Here is a 22,916-nt window from a genome sequence, read left to right as displayed (position 1 = left end):
TCTCACATCAACGATGCTAATCAACGGGCTATGGAGATGCCCATCAATTGATGTTAATGCGAGGAGTAGGGATTGCCATGCAACAGATGCACTAGAGCTATAAGTGTATGAAATCTCAAAAAGAAACTAAGTGGGTGTGCATCCAACTTGCTTGCTCACGAAGACCTCGGGCATTTGAGGAAGCCCATCATTGGAATATACAAGCCAAGTTCTATAATGAAATTTCCTACTAGTATATGAAAGTGACAAAATGAAAGACTCTCTATCATGAAGATCACGGTGCTACTTTGAAGCACAAGTGTGGTAAAAGGATAGTAACATTGTCCCTTCTCTCTTTTTCTCTCATCATTTTTTTATTTGGGACTTTTCTCTTTTTTTTATGGCCTCTTTTTTTCTTTTTAGTCCGGAGTCTCATCCCGACTTGTGGGGGAATCATAGTCTCCATCATCCTTTCCTCACTTGGGACAATGCTCTAATAATGATGATCATCACACTTTTATTTACTTACAACTCATGAATTACAACTCAACAATTAGAACAAAATATGACTCTATATGAATGCCTCCGGCGGTGTACCGGGATATGCAATGAATCAAGAGAGACATGTATGAAAGAATTATGAACGGTGGCTTTGCCACAAATACAATGTCAACTACATGATCATGCAAAGCAATATGACAATAATGGAGTATGTCATGATAAATGAAACGGTGGAAAGTTGCATGGCAATATATCTTGAAATGGCTATGGAAATGCCATAATAGGTAGGTATGGTGGCTGTTTTGAGGAAGATATAAGGAGGTTTATGTGTGATAGAGCGTATCATATCACGGGGTTTGGATGCACCGGCGAAGTTTGCACCAACTCTCAAGGTGAGAAAGGGCAATGCGTGGTACCGAAGAGGCTAGAAAATTGCGGTAAGGTAAGTGTGCGTATAATCCATGGACTCACATTAGTCATAAAGAACTCATATACTTATTGCAAAAATTTATTAGCCCTCGAAGCAAAGTACTACTACGCGTTCTCCTAGGGGAAGGGTTGGTAGGAGTTAACCATCGCGCGATACCGACCGCCACACAAAGGAAGACAATCAACAAATACTTCATGCTCCGACTTCGTTACATAACGTTTCACCATACGTGCATGCTACGGGAATCACAAACTCCAACACATGTATTTTTCAATTCCACAATTACTCAACTAGCACAACTATGATATTACTACCTTTATATCTCAAAACAATTATCAAGCATCAAATTTCTCATGATATTAATTAAAGCAAATTGCCATGCTATTTTAAGACTCTCAAAATAATATAAGTGAAGCATGAGAGATCAATAGTTTCTATAAAACAAATCCACCACCGTGCTCTAAAAGATATAAGTGAAGCACTAGAGCAAAAACTATATAGCTCAAAAAAAATATAAGTGAAGCACATAGAGTATGCTAATAAGTTCCGAATCAAGTGTGACTCTCTCAAAAGGTGTGTACAGAAAAGATGATTGTGGTAAACTAACAAATAAATACTCAAATAATACACGACGCTCCAAGCAAAACACATATCATGTGGTGAATAAAAATATAGCTCCAAGTAAAGTTACCGATGGAAGTAGACGAAAGAGGGGATGCCTTCCGGGGCATCCCCAAGCTTTGGATTTTAGGTGTCCTTAGATTATCTTGGGGTGCCATGGGCATCCCCAAGCTTAGGCTATTGCCACTCCTTGTTCCATAATCCATCAAATCTTTCACCCAAAACTTGAAAACTTCACAACACAAAACTTAGCAAAAAAATCTTGTAAGCTCCGTTAGCGAAAGAAAACAAAAGATCACTTCAAGGTACTGTAATGAACTCATTCTTTATTTATATTGGTGTTAAACCTACTGTATTCCAACTTCTCTATGGTTTATAAACTATTTTACTAGCCATAGATTCATCAAAATAAGCAAACAACACACAAAAACAGAATCTGTCAAAAACAGAACAGTCTGTAGTAATCTGTAACTAACGCAAACTTCTGGAACTCCAAAAATTCAGCCAAAATAGGAAGACCTAGACAATTTGTTTATTGATCAGCAGCAATTGGAATCAATATTTTATCACGTTCTGGTGATTTTTAACAATTATTTTTGTGAACAGAAAGTTTCTGGAATTTACAGCAAGATCAAATAACTATCATCCAAGAAGATCCTATAGGTTAAACTTGGCACAAACACTAATTAAAACATAAAAAGGCATCTAACCAGAGGCTAGATCAAATATTTATTCCTAAACAGAAGCAAAAAGCAAAAAACTAAAAATAAAATTGGGTTGCCTCCCAACAAGCGCTATCGTTTAACGCCCCTAGCTAGGCATAAAAGCAAGGATAGATCTAGGTATTGCCATCTTTGGTTTTAGGGAAGAAAAGAGCAAACTTGTTGTCTATGGAATTAATCTTTCTATTTTGATAAAGCACGTGGCTATTGATGGTAGAAGAAAGATTATGCACGTTGCGGAAATTTGCATCTAGGCTAGCTTTTATCTCTTTAATAGATTCGTTTTGGTAGGAGAGCAAAGGAGTCGTGGATTCAACTTTCTCATTCATGGGATGCCCAAATATAGTTTTTATCTTTTTATAGGTATCTATGGGGTCCCCTTCAAGAAAACCCTCTTCAAAAATAGAATCTAAAACTTGTTTGAACGAAGCGGGCAACCCAACATATAAGCTTTTTAGATAAACCTCAATTTGATATTGGGGTACATAGCTAGCCTGGATCCTTAACAGCCTATCCCAAGCATCTTTCAAAGATTCATCGAGTAAATAACGAAAAATTCCAGAATCATCTTCATCAAAATTATTAGGACTCTCATTAACAACTCCAGTAGGTTTTTCCGTAGTATTATTTATGAGTTTAGATAGAATAGAAGGATTGTCCAAAGCACTAAAGCTCGGGAGAGAACCCCCAACTCTTTTTGGTTCGGACATGGCGAAGGAAGGCGAGCGAGAAAGAGAGGGCGAATAAAACGTCAAGGGTGAAGTGGGGGAGAGGAAAACGAGAGGCAAATGGCAAATAATGTAATGCGGGAGATAAGTGTTTGTGATGGGTACTTGGTATGTTGACTTTTGCGTAGACTCCCCGGCAACGGCGCCAGAAATGGCTCGTTGTCGGGAGTCCAAATCTTGACTTGACCTTGCGTAAGCCTCCCCGGCAATGGCGCCAGAAATCCTTCTTGCTACCTCTTGAGCACTGCGTTGGTTTTCCCTTGAAGAGGAAAGGGTGATGCAGCAAAGTAGCGTAAGTATTTCCCTCAGTTTTTGAGAACCAAGGTATCAATCCAGTAGGAGGCCACGCACGAGTCCCTCGCACCTACACGAACAAATAAATCCTCGCAACCAACGCGATAAGGGGTTGTCAATCCCTACACGATCACTTACGAGAGTGAGATCTGATAGATATGATAAGATAATATTTTTGGTATTTTTATGATAAAGATGCAAAGTAAAATAGAAGCAAAATAAAAGGCAACGGAAATAACTTGTTGATGGGAGATTAATATGATGGAAAATAGACCCGGGGGCCATAGCTTTCACTAGTGGCTTCTCTCAAGAGCATAAGTATTACGGTGGGTGAAGAAATTACTGTTGAGCAATTGAGAAAAATGAGCATAGTTATGAGAATATCTAGGTATGATCATGTATATAGGCATCACGTCCGAGACAAGTAGACTGACTCCTGCCTGCATCTACTACTATTACTCCACACATCGACCGCTATCCAGCATGCATCTAGAGTATTAAGTTCATAAGAACACAGTAACGCCTTAAGCAAGATGACATGATGCAGAGGGATAAACTCATGCAATATGATATAAACGCCATCTTGTTATCCTCGATGGCAACAATACAATACGTGCCTTGATGCCCCTACTGTCACTGGGAAAGGACACCGCAAGACTGAACCCAAAGCTAAGCACTTCTCCCATTGCAAGAAAGATCAATCTAGTAGGCCAAACCAAACTGATAATTCGAAGAGACTTGCAAAGATAACCAATCATACATAAAAGAATTCAGAGAAGATTCAAATATTGTTCATAGATAAACTTGATCATAAACCCACAATTCATCGGTCTCAACAAACACACCGCAAAAGAAGATTACATCGAATAGATCTCCACGAGAGAGGGGGAGAACATTGTATTGAGATCCAAAAAGAGAGAAGAAGCCATCTAGCTAATAACTATGGACCCGAAGGTCTGAGGTAAACTACTCACACATCATCGGAGAGGCTATGGTGTTGATGTAGAAGCCCTCTATGATCGATGCCCCCTCCGGCGGAGCTCCGGAACAGGCCCCAAGATGGGATCTCACGGGTACAGAAGGTTGCGCCGGTGGAATTAGGTTTTTGGCTCCGTATCTGGTAGTTTTGGGATACGTAGGTATATATAGGAGGAAGGAGTACGTCGGTGGAGCAACAGGGGGCCCACGAGGGTGGAGGGCGCGCCTTGGGGGGTAGGCGCGCCCCCTACCTCGTGCCCTCCTGGTTGATGTCTTGACGTAGGGTCCAAGTCCTCTGGACCACGTTCGTTCCGAAAATCACGTTCCCGAAGGATTCATTCCGTTTGGACTCCGTTTGGACTCCGTTTGATATTCTTTTTCTGCGAAACTCTGAAATAGGCAAAAAACAACAATTCTGGGCTGGGCCTTCGGTTAATAGGTTAGTCCCAAAAATAATATAAAAGTGTATAATAAAGCCCAAGAATGTCCAAAACAGAATATAATATAGCATGGAACAATAAAAAATTATAGATACGTTGGAGATGTATCACACCCCAAGGTAATATTCAAGGACAACCAAGAACCTAAGCTTGGGGATGCCCCGGAAGGCATCCCCTCTTTCGTCTTCGTCTATCGGTAACTTTACTTGAGACTATATTTTTATTCACCACATGATATGTGTTTTGCTTGGAGCGTCTTGTATGATTTGAGTCTTTGCTTTTTAGTTTGCCACAATCATCCTTGCTGTACACACCTTTTGAGAGAGACACGCATGAATTGTGATTTATTAGAATACTATATGTGCTTCACTTATATTTTTTGAGCTAGGCAATATTGCTCTAGTACTTCACTTATATCTTTTTAGAGCACGGTGGTGGTTTTATTTTATAGAAATTTATGAACTCTCGTACTTCACTTATATTATTTTGAGAGTCTCTAAACAGCATGGTAATTTTCTTTGGTTATAAAATTAGTCCTAATATGATAGGCATACAAGATGGATATAATAAAAAAATTCATATAAAATGCATTGAATACTATGAGAAGTTTGATTCCTTATGATTGTTTTGAGATATGAAGATGGTGATATTAGAGTCATGCTAGTGACTAGTTGTGAATTTGAGAAATACTTGTGTTGAGGTTTGTGAGTCCCGTAACATGCACGTATGGTGAACCATTATGTAACGAAGTTGGAGCATGAGGCATTTTTTGATTGTCTTCCTTATGAGTGGCGGTCGGGGACGAGTGATGGTCTTTTCCTACCAATCTATCCCCCTAGGAGCATGCGCGTAGTACTTTGTTTCGATGAATAATAGATTTTTGCAATAAGCATGTGAGTTCTTTATGACTAATGTTGAGTCCATAGATTATACGCACTCTCACCATTCCACCATTCTAGCCTCTCTAGTGACGCGCAACTTTCGCCGGTACCATAAACCCACCATATACCTTCCTCAAAACAGCCACCATACCTATCTATTATGCCATTTCCATAGCCATTCCGAGATATATTGCCATGCAACTTTCCACCATTCTGTTTATTATGACACACATCATCATTGTCATATTGCTTTGCATGATCATGTAGTTGACATCGTATTTGTGGCAAAGCCACCGTTCATCTTTTTTATACATGTCACTCTTGATTCATTGCACATCCCGGTACACCGCCGGAGGCATTCACATAGTCATATTTTGTTCTAGTATCGAGTTGTAATTTTTGAGTTGTAAGTAAATAAAAGTGTGATGATCTTCATTATTAGAGCATTGTCCTATGAGAGGAAATAAAATAAAATAAAAGAGAGAAAAGGCCAAAAAAGAGAAGGCCCAAAAAAAGAGAAAAGAAAAAAAAGAGCAAAAGAGAGAAGGGACAATGTTACTATCCTTTTACCACACTTGTGCTTCAAAGTAGCACCATGATCTTCATGATAGAGAGTCCGAATATTAGCTTTCTTGCGGCAAAAGAAGGGCACCAACCGCCTTACGGGGTGACCACAAGGGTCCAGGGCGCGCCCTACTGATACGTCTCCAATGTATCTATACTTTTTGATTGTTCCATGCTATTATATTATCTGTTTTGGATGTTTTATAAGCATTAATATGCTATTTTATATTATTTTTGGGACTAACCTATTAACCTAGAGTCCAGTGCTAGTTTCTGTTTTTCCTTGTTTTAGAGTTTCGCGGAAAAGGAATACCAAACGGAGTCCAAATGGAATGAAACTTTCATGATGATTTTCTTGGACCAGAAGACATCGAGAGGACTTGGAGTGAACGTTAGAGAAGCCACGAGGCGGCCACAAGGATGGAGGGCGTGCCCAGGGGGTAGGGCGCCCCCCACCCTTGTGGGCCCCTCGTGACTCCACCAACCTATTTCTTCCACCTATATATTCTCATATACCCCAAAACCAGCAGAGAGAGCCACGAAAACACTTTTCCACCACCGCAACCTTCTGTACCCATGAGATCCCATCTAGGGGCCTTTTCCGGAGTCCTGCCGGAGGGGGATTCCATAATGGAGGTCTTCTACATCAACACCATTGCCCTTTCGATGAAGCGTGAGTAGTTTACCACATACCTACGGGTCCATAGCTAGTAGCCAGATGGCTTCTTCTCTCTATTTGATTCTCAATACCATGTTCTCCTCGATGTTCTTGGAGATCTATTCGTTGTAATACTTTTTTGCGGTGTGTTTGCCGAGATCCGCTGAATTGTGGATTTATGATCAGCTTATCTATGAATATTATTTGAATCTCCTCTGAATTCTTATATGCATGATTTGATATCTTTGCAAGTCTCTTCAAATAATCGATTTGGTTTGGCCAACTAGATTGGTTTTTGTTGCAATGGGAGAAGTGCTTAGCTTTGGGTTCAATCTTGCGATGTCCTTTCCCAGTGACAGTAGGGGCAGCAAGGCATGTATTGTATTGTTGCAATCGAGGATAAAAAGATGGGGTTTACATCATATTGCTTGAGTTTATTCCTCTACATCATGTCATCTTACTTAATGCGTTACTCTGTTCTTCATGAACTTAATACTCTAGATGCAGGCAAGAGTCGGTCGATGTGTGGAGTAATAGTAGTAGATGTAGGACGTGATGCCTATATTCATGATCATTGCCTTAGATATCGTCATAACTTTGCGCTTTTCTATCAATTGCTCGACAGTAATTTGTTCACCCACCGTAATATTTTCTATCTTGAGAGAAGCCTCTAGTGAAACCTATGGCCCCCGGGTCTATTTTCCATCATATAAGTTTCTCATCTACAATATTAGTTTCCTATTTACTTCCTTTGCAATCTTTTTTACTTTCGGATATATAAACCAAAAATACCAAAAATATTTACTTTATTGTTTATCTATATCTATCAGATCTCACTTTTGCAAATAATCGTGAAGGGATTGACAACCCCTTTATCGCGTTGGGTGCAAATTGTTGATTGTTTGTTGATACGTCTCCAACATATCTATAATTTTTGATTGTTCCATGCTATTATATTATCTGTTTTGGATGTTTAATGGGCTTTATTATACACTTTTTATTATTTTTGGGACTAACCTACTAACCAAAGGCCCAGTGCAAATTGCTGTTTTTTTGCCTATTTCAGTGTTTCACAGAAAAGGAATATCAAACGGAATGAAACCTTCGGGAGAGTTACTTTTGGAATAGACATGATCCAGGAGACTTGGAGTGGACGTCAAGGAAGCAACGAGGCGGCCACGAGGCAGGGAGGCGCGCCCAGGGGGAGTAGGCGCGCCGCCCCCCACCCTCGTGAGCCCCTCGTGGCTCCACCGACCTACTTCTTTCGCCTATATATACTCATATACCCCGAAAACATCCGAGAGCACCACGAAACCCTATTTCCACAGCCGCAACCTTCTGTACCCGTGAGATCCCATCTTGAGGCCTTTTCCGGCGCTCCGCCGGAGGGGGAATCGATCACGGAGGGCTTCTACATCAACACCATGGCCTCTCCGATGATGTGTGAGTAGTTTACCACAGACCTTCGGGTCCATAGTTATTAGCTAGATGGCTTCTTCTCTCTCTTTGGATCTCAATACAAAGTTCTCCTTGATTCTCTTGGAGATCTATTCGATGTAATTCTTTTTACGGTGTGTTTGTCGAGATCCGATGAATTATGGGTTTATGATCAAGATTAACTATGAACAATATTTGGTTCTTCTCTGAATTCTTATATGTATGATTTAATATCTTTGCAAGTCTCTTCGAATTATCAGTTTGGTTTGGCCTACTAGATTGATCTTTCTTGCAATGGGAGAAGTGCTTAGCTTTGGGTTCAATATTGCGGTGTCCTTTCCCAGTGACAGCAGGGGCAGCAAGGCACGTATTGTATTGTTGCCATCGAGGATAAAAAGATGGGGTTTATATCATATTGCTTGAGTTTATCCCTCTACATCATCTCATCTTGCCTAATGCGTTACTCTGTTCTTATGAACTTAATACTCTAGATGCATGCTGGATAGCGGTCGATGTGTGGACTAATAGTAGTAGATGCATAATTGTTTCGGTCTACTTGACTCGTACGTGATGCCTATATACATGATCATGCCTAGATATTCTCATAACTATGCGCTTTTCTATCAATTGCTCGACAGTATTCACCCACCATAAAATATGCAATCTTGAGAGAAGCCACTAGTGAAACCTATGGCCCCCGGGTCTATTTTCCATCATATAAGTTTCCGATCTATTTTATTTTGCAATCTTTACTTTCCAATCTATATCATAAAAATACCAAAAATATTTACCTTATTATCTCTATCAGATCTCACTTTTGCAAGTGGCCGTGAAGGGACTGACAACCCCTTTATCACGTTGGTTGCAAGGTTCTTATTTTTTTGTGTAGGTACGAGGCGTTTTGCGTGTATCCTCCTACTGGATTGATACCTTGGTTCTCAAAAACTGAGGGAAATACTTATGCTACTTTGCTGCATCACCCTTTCCTCTTCAAGGGAAAACCAACGCATGCTCAAGAGGTAGCAAGAAGGATTTCTGGCGCCGTTGCCGGGGAGGTGTAAACCAAGTCAAGTCGACACATACCAAGTACCCATCACAAACTCTTATCCCTCGCATTACATTATTTGCCATTTGCCTCTCGTTTTCCTCTCCCCCACTTCTAAAACGATTTTCGAAAACCATTGCTTTTTCTTCGCCTTCTTCCCGTATGTCTTTTTGTGCCTTCTATTTGCTTGCATCTTTGCTTGCTAAAAATCTATTGATATGGATCCACTTAAAGTGTTCTACTTGGATCATCTTCGATCCTTATGCGCTCGTGCTGAAACCCCAACTAGCCTAGTTGATGGGAAATCTTTAGATGAGCATGCTCATTTTGTGCGTCACCGTTGTCTGAAAAAGGGAGATTCTTATGGGATCAAATAAACAGATTTCTGTGTTATGCTTGGAATCTTTGTGAAATTTATGATTTTACTTGTTGCTCTAAGAACCCTAAAAAACACCTCCCCTACCTATGTGAGTTTAATGATAATGAAATCTTATCTTCTTATGCAAAGGGTGTTTATAGTTACTACGATATCGAACAAATTGAAGAATTTGTTGCTTTTAAGGGTGCTTATGAAGTTGCTTCTTTGATTGAAAAGTATGATATTACTCTCTACGAATCTAAAAATTTTGACATACTTAAATATTGCTATGAAAACTATGCTCATAATGCCTATGTCAAAGAATTTATTGAAAGAATGACCGTTGCTTCTGAAGAAAATAATGATATGCATGAATATATAGATAATTATGATTCCGATGATTTGATTGAAATATCCCTTGATGAACATGATGCTTGCTATTCTTGTGGCCATAATGCCAATATTTATGAAGATGAATTTGTTATAGTTCCTTATGTTAAACATGAGATCGTTGCTATTGCACCCATACTTGGTAGTTCCTTCGATGAAAAGCATGATTGCAATGATATTTCTATAATTTCTCTTGATTTCAATTGTGCTAATAGTATGCAAAACCCTAAGCTTGGGGATGCTAGTGTTGCTATGTCTACTACTTGTTGCAATGATCATGATTGGGGCGATTCTTCTTATGATCTTGAAAATTTATTTAAGCCCCGTGATGAATATGAGATTGATAATAATGTTTGTAATAATATTGAAATTGGGTTTGGAAGAGTGTTAACTTTAGACCCCACATATTTGGAGAATGTTCAATCTTATGGTATTTTTGATAAAAGTGGGTTTGGAGAGGTCATGACTTTAGTTAATGATATTCCCACTATTTTGGAAGAGTGTCAACTTTGTATGCATGTGGATCATGTAGAGAAAATTTTATGTGATAGCTATATTGTTGAATTTGAATATGATCCCACATGTAATTATTATGAGAGAGGAAAATATTGTTGTAGAAATTTTTCATGTTACAAAATTACCTCTCGTTATGTTGAGATTGCTATTGTTTCTTTCTTCTTCCTTGCATATGGTAGTTTTTGCTTGCCTTGATAATTAGTTTGCTTATGAAATGCATATGCATAGGAAGTATGTTAGACTTAAGTGTGTTTGTCACATGTTTTATGATGCTCTCTTTGTGCTTCGATCCTTGTCTTTCATGTGAGCATCATTGAAATCTCAATGCCTAGCTAAAAAGGCTTTAAAGAAAAGCGCTTGTTGGGAGGCAACCCAATTTTATTTTTGTGTTTTTTTGCTTTTTATTTTTGTTTAGTAATAAATAATTGATCTAGCCTCTAGTTAGATGTGGTTTTATGTTTTAATTAGTGTTTGTGCCAAGTAAAACCTATAGGATCTTCTTGGATGATAGTTATTTGATCTTGCTGAAAAAGTCAGAAACTTTCTGCTCAAGAAAACAGTTGTTAAAAATCACCAGAACGTGATAAAATACTGATTCCAATTGCAGTAGATCAATAAAAAAATTATTTAGGTCTTCCTATTGTGGTAGAATTTTTGAGTTACAGAAAGTTTGCGTTTGATACAGATTACTACAGACTATTCTGTTTTTTTACAGATTCTGTTTTTCGTGTGTTCTTTGCTTATTTTGATGAATCTATGGCTAGTATCGGGGGGTATGAACCATAGAGAAGTTGGAATACAGTAGGTTTAACACCAATTTAAATAAATAATGAGTTCATTACAGTACCTTAAAGTGGTGGTTTGTTTTATTTCGCTAACGGAGCTCATGAGATTTTCTGTTGAGTTTTGTGTTGTGAAGTTTTCAAGTTTTGGGTAAAGATTTGATGGATTATGGAATAAGGAGTGCCAAGAGCCTAAGCTTGGGGATGACCAAGGCACCCCAAGGTAAAATTCAAGGACAACCAAAAGTCTAAGCTTGGGGATGCCCCGGAAGGCATCCCCTCTTTCGTCCTCGTCCATCGGTAACTTTACTTGATGCTATATCTTTATTCACCACATGATATGTGCTGTTCTTGGAGCGTCTTGTATGATTTGAGTCTTTGCTTTTCAGTTTACCACAATCATCCTTGCTGTACACACCTTTTGGGAAAGACACGCATGAATCGGAATTTATTAGAATACTCTATGTGCTTCACTTATATCTTTTGAGCTAGATAATTTTGCTCTAGTGCTTCACTTATATCTTTTTAGAGCACGGTGGTGGTTCTATTTTATAGAAATTATTGATCTCTCATGTTTCACTTAAATTATTGTGAGAGTCCTTTAGAACAGCATGGTAATTTGCTTTGGCTATAAAATTAGTCCTAATATGATAGGCATCCAAGATGGATATAATAAAAACTTTCATATAGAGTGCATTGAATACTATGAGAAGTCTGATACTTGATGATTGTTTTGAGATATGAAGGTGGTGATATTAAAGTTGTGCTAGTTGAGTAATTGTGAATTTGATAAATACTAGTGTTGAAGTTTGCAAGTCCCGTAGCATGCACGTATGGTAACCGTTGTGTAACAAATTTGAAACATGAGGTGTTCTTTGATTGTCATCCTTATGAGTGGCGGTCGGGGACGAGCGATGGTCTTTTCCTACCAATCTATCCCCCTAGGAGCATGCGCGTAGTGCTTGGTTTTTGATGACTTGTAGATTTTTTCAATAAGTATGTGAGTTCTTTATGACTAATGTTGAGTCCATGGATCATACGCACTCTCACCCTTCCATCATTGCTAGCCTCTTTGGTACCGTGCATTGCCCTTTCTCACCTTCAGAGTAGGTGCAAACTTCGCCGGTGCATCCAACCCCCGTGATATGATACACTCTATCACACATAAACCTCCTTATATCTTCCTCAAAACAGCCACCATACCTACCTATTATGGCATTTCCATAGCCATTCCGAGATATATTGCCATGCAACTTTCCACCGTTTCATTTATTATGACACGCTTCATCATTGTCATATTGCCTTGAATGATCACGTAGTTGACATCGTATTTGTGGCAAAGCCACCATGCATAATTCATCATACATGTCACTCTTGATTCATTGCCCATCCCGGTACACCGCCGGAGGCATCCATGTAGAGTCATATTTTGTTCTAAGTATCGAGTTGTAATCTTTTGAGTTGTAAATAAATAAAAGTGTGATGATCATCATTATTAGAGCATTTTCCTAAAAAAAGAGAAAGGCCAAAAAAGGCACCAAAAAAAAGGGACAATGTTACTATCCTTTTCCACACTTGTGCTTCAATGTAACACCCACGATGCGGCTATATCTCCCACGTGTCGAGGCACGACTTAGAGGCATAACCGCATTGTAGGTTTTGTCGCAAGAAGGGTCATCTTCACACAATCCCATGTAATGAACAAGAATGGGATAAAGAGAGTTGGCTTACAATCGCCACTTCACACAATATTTAAATAAATCATACATCAGAGTACACACATAGACCGACTACGGTCAAAGCCAAAAGAAAAGAAGATAACCCAACTGCTAGATCCCCGATCATCCCAACTGGGCTCCACTACTGATCAACAGGAAACGAAACATAGTAACGACCAAGGTCCTCGTCGAACCCCCACTTGAGCTCAGTTGCGTCACCTGCACTGGTATCATCGGCACCTGCAACTGTTTGGAAGTATCTGGTGAGTCACGAGGACTCAGCAATCTCACACCCACGAGATCAAGACTATTTAAGCTTAGGGGTAGGAAAGGGTAATGAGGTGGAGCTGCAGCAAGCACTAAGCATATATGGTGGCTAACATACGCAAATAAGAGCGAGAAGAGAGCAACTCAACGGTCGTGAAGCTAGAAGTGATCAAGAAGTGATCCTGAAACTACTTACGCACAATAACACAAGAACTGTGTTCACTTCCCGGACTCCGCCGAGAAGAGACCATCACGGCTACACACGGGCACATAACCGCGGGCACGGCTTTCGAAAGATAATACCCTGCAGGGGTGTCCCAACTTAGCCCATTATGAGCTCTCACGGTCAACGAAGGATATTCCTTCTCCCAGAAAGACCCGATCAGTCTCGGAATCCCGGTTTACAAGACATTTCGACAATGGTAAAACAAGACCAGTAAAGCCGCCCGAATGTGCCGACAAATCCTGATAGGAGCTGCACATATCTCATTCTCAGGGCACACCGGATTGTCCAAGCTTCCGGTAGGCCAGCCCAGACTTGCCCCTGGTGGCCACCGACGGCTGACAGGTTGGACCAACACTCGAAGGAGCACTGGCCCGGGGGGGTAAATAAGATGACCCTCGAGAGCGCGACTCCCAAGGGAAAAAGGCTAGGTGAGGCAAATGTAAAACCAAGGTTGGGCCTTGCTGGAAGAGTTTTATTCAAAGCGAACTGTCAAGGGGGTCCCATAAATCACCCAACCGCGTAAGGGACGCAAAATCAAGGAACATAACACCGGTATGACGAAAACTAGGGCGGCAAGAGTGGAACAAAACGCCAGGCATAAGGCCGAGCCTTCCACCCTTTACCAAGTATATAGATGCATTAATTAAATAAGAGAATATTGTGATATCCCAACAAAATTCATGATGTCCATGTTTCGACATGGAACAAACTTCTTCATCTTCACCTGCAACTAGCAACGCTATAAGAGAGGGGCTGAGCAAAAGCGGTAACCTAGCCAAACAACGGTTTGCTAGGAAGGGTGAAAAAGGTTAGAGGTTGACATGGCAATTTGGGAGGCTTGAAGAGCAAGTGATAGGTAGCGCAGCATAGCGATAGAACGAAGCAACTAGCATAGCAATGATAGTAGTGAGATCCAAGGTAACGGTCATCTTGCCTGAAATCCCGCTAGGAAGAAGAACGAATCCATGAAGAAGATGAAGCCACGAAGACGAACCAAGCGTAGACGAACGAATCCTCACGATCGCAACGAAACGGGAACTATCGAGAAGAAGCACACAACATGGTAAACACACAATACATAACATGACATGATGCACAACCAAGCATGATGCATGACAAAGTCTATAAGAAGCTACTCATGGCAAAAGATGATGCATACAAGAGCAACACATCATAGCAAGTTTAAATGAGGCCGGAAACAACATATAACAAATCCGGTAAGTCCTCATATGCAAATTTTGAAATTGGTCCAGATCTGAATAGGCCTTATGTTCAAGTTGTTAAATAACAAGTTAATATGCACCAAAATGATCTACACGAAATTTTAGTCAAGTTACATATAAAGTTCATTAGATTCGGAGCTACGACCTAGAAGATATGAGCAAAACAAGTTAAACATGGCATTGATGCAAAATGCATACAAACATCAAGCAAACACCTCAAAACAAGGATGCAACAAGATAATATGGAACTACATGCCATTCTAAGCAAGTTACATATAGAACATGCTCAAAACGGAGCAACGGTGCAACACATACGCTCCAAACAAGACATAGCAACAATCTGTCCAAAACAGCAACTAGGCATATTGCAAGCATCATGAAAATATGCTACAGAACCTCAACATGAAAACAAAAGGCATGGACATGATGTACAGGTAAACCATGACAAAATATGAACACTGAGCTATCTCCAGAAATCACTAGAACATGCTCAAAAGGACATGACAAGATTGCAAATAATAACAGATTCACAAACTTAGCAGAAATCACTGGACATGGCAGAAATAACATCAGGTTGCAAAGTTTAGAGCTATCAAACAATATGCTACAGGACCATATCATAGCAAACAAAGGCATGCCATGAATATTCTAATTGCCTAGAACAAAAGTCCCTTATTGATCACGAGCCAAAAATGCACAGAAGATATGATGGCACCCATGTAAACATAGCAAGTAATATGACAGATTCAGACAGTTAAATTAATAGGACATGGCAGAAACAACGATAAGTAGGCATGTTAGTGAGCTTGAACCACTCACCACAGAGAAATACATGGCACGACAAGGTAACCAACAGTAAGAAGGCATTATTATGAAGCTAAGAATGGCAAGACCAAGTTCATAGGGTGCATGGATCACTAAGAAAACACATGTCAAAACGGAACTTCATGTTAACAGACTAACAGCAATATTATTTAGCAATTTGAGAGCAAGATTACAACAAGCTACAGCAGGCTATAAATGCAAACAAGGGCATGGATGGATAGAGCACAACATATATAACAAAACATCCTTCGTGAACATCTCTAGATCATGCATAGAATGACTTGTAGCATCAGGATTACATGGCATCACAACATAACAGACTCAGACTTGGCGGAAATGACCAAGTCACAGAAATCAGCAACATCATGGAGGCTACTCTGCATGCTTGTGCTAGTCACCACGGAGATTCTAAAAATACAAGACTAGCACCACTGTAAATATGGCATGATGTAGTTCAAAACACATGTAGAGCTCATGCTCATAGGATGCACACACAAAATGCAATGAAAAAGACAAATCACCAAGTTCTGATAACAGACAGCAGTTAGCAGCATATAGCACTCTTGCAACGATGATTAGGGCATCAACATAACCTCAAACAAGCATGGCACAATGGAACAAATTGAAGAATATCTCATGACAAACATTTCGATATATTACACGCATGAATCGGAGCACCGAGCACGAAGTTATGGCATGAAAAACAGGGCAACATAATGCAACAATTTCGGGACTTGGCAGAAATTTACCACTCCGAAAATCTGGACGGGACGAAGCGGGATGGGGAGATCCGGGATCGGGGCGCCGTTTGGATGGGGGGACCGTGGATCTGGTCCATCCCGGCCGGATCCAGATCGGGGACGGGTCCGGGTCCGGCGACGATGGGCGGGAGGCCAGGCGGCGGAGGGCGCGGCGGCGGAGGCGAACAGCGAGGAGGGCGGAGGAGCAAGGCGGCGGCGGGCGAGGTCGCGGCGGCGAGGAAGGAGGCGGCGGCGCGGAGCTGCAGCTCCGGCGCGGGAGGCGGGGCGGCACACGGCGGCGGGGCCGGTCGCTGGCGGCGGGAGGCACCGGGCGCGATGAAGGGGAGGCGCGGGGCGGCGCTGAAGAGTCGGGGCGCGGGCGAGGCGCCCGGGCAGCGGCGGGTGGCGTGCGGGCCGGGAGGAGGTGGCGGTGGTCGTGTCCGGCGCCGGGCGGACATGTCCGGCGGCGCGAAGGAGCGGGGCTAGGGTTTCATCTGCACGAAAATGGAAGGGGAGGGCCTATATATAGGTAGAGGGAGCTAGGAGTGTCCAAATGAGGTGCGGTTTTCGCCCACACGATCATGATCGAACAGCGGAGAGCATGGAGGGGGTTTGGATGGGCTAGTGGGCTGTGGTGGAGGGGTGCTGGGCTGCAAAGAGAGAGGGGTTTCGGGCTACGCGGTTAACCGTTGGGGCATCAAACGACCTCCAAATGGAACGAAATTTGACGGGCGGTCTACCGGTACTATACCAAGGCCACTCGGCAAATCTCGGCCCATTCCGAGAATGTTTTTCTCCCGCTCACAAAACAAGGTCTGAGAGGGGCGACGGGTGCGTGTGGGACTGTCGGATCGCGAAACGGACAACGGGGAAAAGGACCGGATGCAAGTTTTGAAAAACATGATGATGCAATGCAGATGATGACATGGCAAAATGCAACACGCAAGCAAATGACATGGCAACGACGGCGAATAAACGGAAGACACGTGGCGCATTGGATCCGGGGCGTTACATTCAAAGTAGCACCATGATCTTCATGATAGAGAGTCTCTTATTTTGTCACTTTCATATACTAGTGGGATTTTTTTTCATTATAAGAACTTGGCTTGTATATTCCAACGATGGGCTTCCTCAGATGCCCTAGGTCTTCGTGAGAAAGCAAGTTGGATGCACACCCACTTAGTTTCTTTTGTTGAGCTTTCATAAATTTATAGCTCTAGTGCATCCGTTGCATGGCAATCCCTACTCCTTGCATTTACATCAATTCATGGGCATCTCCCTAGCCCGTTGATTAGCCGCGTCAATGTGAGACTTTCTCCTTTTTTGTCTTCTCCACATAACCCCCATCATTATATTCTATTCCACACATGGTGCTATATCCATGGCTCACACTCATGTATTGCGTGAAGGTTGAAAAAGTTTGAGATTACTAAAGTATGAAACAATTGCTTGGCTTGTCATCGGATTTGTGCATGATGAGAGCATTCTTGTGTGACGAAAATGGAGCATGACCAAACTATATGATTTTGTAGGGATGAACTTTCTTTGGCCATGTTATTTTGAGAAGACATATTTGCTTAGTTAGTATGCTTGAAGTATTATCATTTCTATGTCAATATTAAACTTTTATCTTGAATCTTTCGGATCTGAACATTCATGCCACAATAAAGAAAATTACATTGAAGATTATGTTAGGAAGCATTCCACATCAAAAATTCTGTTTTTATCATTTACCTACTCGAGGACGAGCAGGACTTAAGCTTGGGGATGCTTGATACGTCTCCAACGTATCTATAATTTTTGATTGTTCCATGCTATTATATTATCTGTTTTGGATGTTTAATGGGCTTTATTATACACTTTTATATTATTTTTGGGACCAACCTACTAACCAAAGGCCCCGTGCAAATTGCTGTTTTTTTGCCTATTTCAGTGTTTCGCAGAAAAGGAATATCAAACGGAATCCAAATGGAATGAAACCTTCGGGAGAGTTATTTTTGGAACAAACGTGATACAGGAGACTTGGAGTGGACGTCAAGGAAGCAACGAGGCGACCACGAGGCAGGGAGGCGCGCCCAGGGGGAGTAGGCGCCCCCCCCCCCACCCTCGTGAGCCCCTCGTGGCTCCACCGACCTACTTCTTTCGCCTATATATACTCATATACCCCGAAAACATCTGAGAGCACCACGAAACCCTATTTCCACCGCCGCAACCTTCTGTACCCGTGAGATCCCATCTTGGGGCCTTTTCCGGCGCTTCCCCGGAGGGGGAATCGATCACGGAGGGCTTCTACATCAACACCATGGCCTCTCCGATGATGTGTGAGTAGTTTACCACAGACCTTCAGGTCCATAGTTATTAGCTAGATGGCTTCTTCTCTCTCTTTGGATCTCAATACAAAGTTCTCCTCGATTCTCTTGGAGACCTATTCGATGTAATTCTTTTTGCGGTGTGTTTGTCGAGATCCGATGAATTGTGGGTTTATGATCAAGATTATCTATGAACAATATTTGGTTCTTCTCTGAATTCTTATATGTACGATTTAATATCTTTGCAAGTCTCCCCGAATTATCAGTTTGGTTTGGCCTACTAGATTGATCTTTCTTGCAAGGGTAGAAGTGCTTAGCTTTGAGTTCAATCTTGTGGTGTCCTTTCCCAGTGACAGCAGGGGCAGCAAGGCACGTATTGTATTGTTGCCATCGAGGATAAAAAGATGGGGTTTATATCATATTGCTTGAGTTTATCCCTCTACATCATGTCATATTGCCTAATGCGTTACTCTGTTCTTATGAACTTAATACTCTAGATGCATGCTAGATAGCGGTCGATGTGTGGAGTAATAGTGGTAGATGCAGAATCATTTCGGTCTACTTGACACAGACGTGGTGCCTATATACATGATCATGCCTAGATATTCTCATAACTATGCGCTTTTCTATCAATTGCTCGATAGTAATTTGTTCACCCACCGTAAAATAGGCTATCTTGAGAGAAGCCACTAGTGAAACCTATGGCTCTCGGGTCTATTTTCCATCATATAAGTTTCCGATCTATTTTATTTTGCAATCTTTACTTTCCAATCTATATCATAAAAATACCAAAAATATTTACCTTATTATCTCTATCAGATCTCACTTTTGCAAGTGGCCGTGAAGGGATTGACAACCCCTTTATCGCGTTGGTTGCAAGGTTCTTATTTGTTTGTGTAGGTACGAGGCAATTTGCGTGTATCCTCCTACTGGATTGATACCTTGGTTCTCAAAAACTGAGGGAAATACTTACGCTACTTTACTGCATCACCCTTTCCTCTTCAAGGGAAAACCAACGCATGCTCAAGAGGTAGCAAGAAGGATTTTTGGCGCCGTTGCCGGGGAGGTGTACACCAAGTCAAGTCGAGACATACCAAGTACCCATCACAAACTCTTATCCCTCGCATTACATTATTTGCCATTTGCCTCTTGTTTTCCTCTCCCCCACTTGTAAAATGATTTTCGAAAACCTTTGCTTTTTCTTCGCCTTCTTCCCGTATGTATTTTTGTGCCTTCTATTTGCTTGCATCTTTCCTTGCTAAAAATCTATTGATATGGATCCACTTAAAGTGTTCTACTTGGATCATCTTCGATCCTTATGCGCTCGTGCTGAAACCCCAACTAGCCTAGTTGATGGGAAATCTTTAGATGAGCATGCTCATTTTGTGCGTCACCGTTTGTCTGAAAAATGGAGATTCTTATGGGATCAAATAAACAGATTGCTGTGTTATGCTTGGAATCTTTGTGAAATTTATGATTTTACTTGCTGCTCTAAGAACCCTAAAAAACACCTCCCCTACCTATGTGAGTTTAATGATAATGAAATCTTATCTTCTTATGCAAAGGGTGTTTATAGTTACTACGATATCGAACAAATTGAAGAATTTGTTGCTTTTAAGGGTGCTTATGAAATTGCTTCTTTGATTGAAAAGTATGATATTACTCTCTACAAATCTGAAAATTTTGACATACTTAAATATTGCTATGAAAACTATGCTCATAATGCCTATGTCAAAGAATTTATTGAAAGAATGACCGTTGCTTCTGAAGAAAATAATGATATGCATGAATCTATAGATAATTATGATTCCGATGATTTGATAGAAATATCCCTTGATGAACATGATGCTTGCTATTCTTGTGGCCATAATGCCAATATTTATGAAGATGAATTTGCTATACTTCCTTATGTTAAACATGAGATCGTTGCTATTGCACCCATACTTGGTAGTTCCTTCGATGAAAAGCATGATTGCAATGATTTTTCTATAAATTCTCTTGGTGTCAATTGTGCTAATAATATGCAAAACCCTAAGCTTGGGGATGCTAGTGTTGCTATGTCTACTACTTGTTGCAATGATCATGATTGGGGCGATTCTTCTTATCATCTTGAAAATTTATTTAAGCCCCGTGATGAATATGAGATTGATAATAATGTTTGCAATAATATTGGAAGTGGGTTTGGAAGAGTGTCAACTTTAGATCCCACATATTTCGAGAATGTTGAATCTTATGGTATTTTTGATAAAAGTGGGTTTGGAGAGGTCATGACTTTAGTTAATGATATTCCCACTACTTTGGAAGAGTGTCAACTTTGCATGCATGTGGATCATGTAGAGAAAATTTATGTGATAGCTATATTGTTGAATCTGAATATGATCCCACATGTAATTATTATGAGAGAGGAAAATATTGTTGTAGAAATTTTCATGTTACAAAATTACCTCTCGTTATGTTGAGATTGCTATTGTTTCTTTCTTATTCCTTGCATATGGTAGTTTTTGCTTGCCTTGATAATTTTTTTGCTTATCAAAAGCCTATGCATCAGAAGTATGTTAGACTTAAGTGTGTTTGTCACATGTTTTATGATGCTCTCTTTGTGCTTAAATCCTTGTCTTTCATGTGAGCATCATTGAAATCTCAATGCCTATCTAAAAGGCTTTAAAGAAAAGGGCTTGTTGGGAGGCAACCCAATTTTATTTTTGTGTTTTCTTGCTTTTTATTTCTGTTTAGTAATAAATAATTGATCTAGCCTCTGGTTAGATGTGGTTTTATGTTTTAATTAGTGTTTGTGCCAAGTAAAACCTATAGGATCTTCTTGGATGATAGTTATTTGATCTTGCTGAAAAAGTCAGAAACTTTCTGCTCACGAAAAAAATTGTTAAAAATAACCAGAACGTGATAAAATACTGATTCCAATTGCAATAGATCTTTATTTCGCTAACGGAGCTCATGAGATTTTCTGTTGAATTTTGTGTTGTGAAGTTTTCAAGTTTTGGGTAAAGATTTGATGGATTATGGAATAAGGAGTGCCAAGAGCCTAAGCTTGGGGATGCGCAAGGCACCCCAAGGTAAAATTCAAGGACAACCAAAAGCCTATGCTTGGGGATGACCCAGAAGGCATCCCCTCTTTCGTCCTCGTCCATCGGTAAATTTACTTGATGCTATATTTTTATTCACCACATGATATATGTTTTGCTTGGAGCGTCTTGTATGATTTGAGTCTTTGCTTTTTAGTTTAACACAATCATCCTTGCTGTACACACCTTTTGGGAAAGACACACATGAATCGGAATTTATTAGAATACTCTATGTGCTTCACTTATATCTTTTGAGCTAGATAATTTTGCTCTAGTGCTTCACTTATATCTTTTTAGAGCACGGTGGTGGTTCTATTTTATAGAAACTATTGATCTCTCATGCTTCACTTAAATTATTTTGAGAGTCCTTTAGAACAGCATGGTAATTTGCTTTGGCTATAAAATTAGTCCTAATATGATAGGCATCCAAGATGGATATAATAAAAACTTTCATATAGAGTGCATTGAATACTATGAGAAGTTTGATACTTGATGATTGTTTTGAGATATGAAGGTGGTGATATTAAAGTTGTGCTAGTTGAGTAATTGTGAATTTGAGAAATACTTGTGTTGAAGTTTGCAAGTCCCATAGCATGCACGTATGGTAACCGTTGTGTAACAAATTTGAAACATGAGGTGTTCTTTGATTGTCATCCTTATGAGTGGCGGTCGGGGACGAGCGATGGTCTTTTCCTACCAATCTATCCCCCTAGGAGGATGCACGTAGTGCTTGATTTTTGATGACTTGTAGATTTTTGCAATAAGTATGTGAATTCTTTATGACTAATGTTGAGTCCATGGATCATACGCACTCTCACCCTTCCATCATTGCTAGCCTCTTCGGTACCGTGCATTGCCCTTTCTCACCTTGAGAGTTGGTGCAAACTTCGCCGGTGCATCCAACCCCCGTGATATGATACGCTCTATCACACATAAACCTCCTTATATCTTCCTCAAAACAGCCACCATACCTACCTATTATGGCATTTCCATAGCCATTCCGAGATATATTGCCATGCAACTTTCCACCGTTTCATTTATTACGACACGCTTCATCATTGTCATATTTCCTTGCATGATCATGTAGTTGACATCGTATTTGTGGCAAATCCACCATGCATAATTCATCATACATGTCACTCTTGATTCATTGCCCATCCCGGTACACCGCCGGAGGCATCCATGTAGAGTCATATTTTGTTCT

The sequence above is a fragment of the Triticum aestivum genome, chromosome 6D (assembly GCF_018294505.1).
Source record: "Triticum aestivum cultivar Chinese Spring chromosome 6D, IWGSC CS RefSeq v2.1, whole genome shotgun sequence".
In the NCBI taxonomy this organism is placed as follows: domain Eukaryota; kingdom Viridiplantae; phylum Streptophyta; class Magnoliopsida; order Poales; family Poaceae; genus Triticum; species Triticum aestivum.
This window is presented reverse-complemented; position numbering follows the sequence as displayed.